At 40.6% G+C, this 711-nt stretch overlaps 1 non-coding gene across 1 annotated transcript; it reads right to left on the bottom strand.

Moving 5' to 3' along the window:
* Window positions 1–215: 215 nt before the first annotated feature.
* On the bottom strand, window positions 216–323 carry LOC148564794 (small nucleolar RNA R71). The gene has a single exon (XR_015883980.1). It is a non-coding gene; the product is annotated as a small nucleolar RNA R71 (small nucleolar RNA).
* Window positions 324–711: the final 388 nt, after the last annotated feature.

Below are 711 nucleotides of genomic sequence, written 5' to 3'. Positions count from 1 at the left end.
ATCCTTTTCAGTTCTTAACTGAATTCTTGCAGATATTTGATACTGTTAAGACTAATAGAGTAGATCCTGAAGTCTACAGGCTCATGCTTTTCCCTTTTGCTGTAAGAGACAGAGCTAAAATATGGTTGGACTCTCAACCCAAAGACAGCCTGAACTCTTGGGATAAGCTGGTCACGGCTTTCTTAGCCAAGTTCTTTCCTCCTCAAAAGCTGAGCAAGCTTAGAGTGGATGTTCAAACCTTCAAACAAAAAGATGGTGAATCCCTCTATGAAGCTTGGGAAAGATACAAACAGTTGACCAAAAAGTGTCCTTCTGACATGCTTTCAGAATGGACCATCCTGGATATATTCTATGATGGTTTATCTGAATTAGCTAAGATGTCATTGGATACTTCTGCAGGTGGATCCATTCACCTAAAGAAAACGCGTACAGAAGCTCAAGAACTCATTGACATAGTTGCTAATAACCAGTTCATGTACACTTCTGAGAGGAATCCTGAGTAATGGGACGCCTATGAAGAAGGGAGTTCTTGAAGTTGATACTTTGAATGCCTGATGTGTGGAAAACGATCCAACACAAAACTCACCGGCAAGTGTACCGGGTCGCATCAAGTAATAATAACTCACATGAGTGAGGTCGATCCCACAGGGATTGAAGGATTGAGCAATTTTAGTTTAGTGGTTGATTTAGTCAAGCAAATCAAGATTTGGT

This window comes from Arachis ipaensis, chromosome B5, assembly GCF_059453495.1.
Source record: "Arachis ipaensis isolate K30076 ecotype BB chromosome B5, ASM5945349v1, whole genome shotgun sequence".
Classification (NCBI taxonomy): domain Eukaryota; kingdom Viridiplantae; phylum Streptophyta; class Magnoliopsida; order Fabales; family Fabaceae; genus Arachis; species Arachis ipaensis.
Note: the sequence above shows the minus strand (reverse complement) of the source record. Positions and strands in the feature narration are given on the sequence as shown.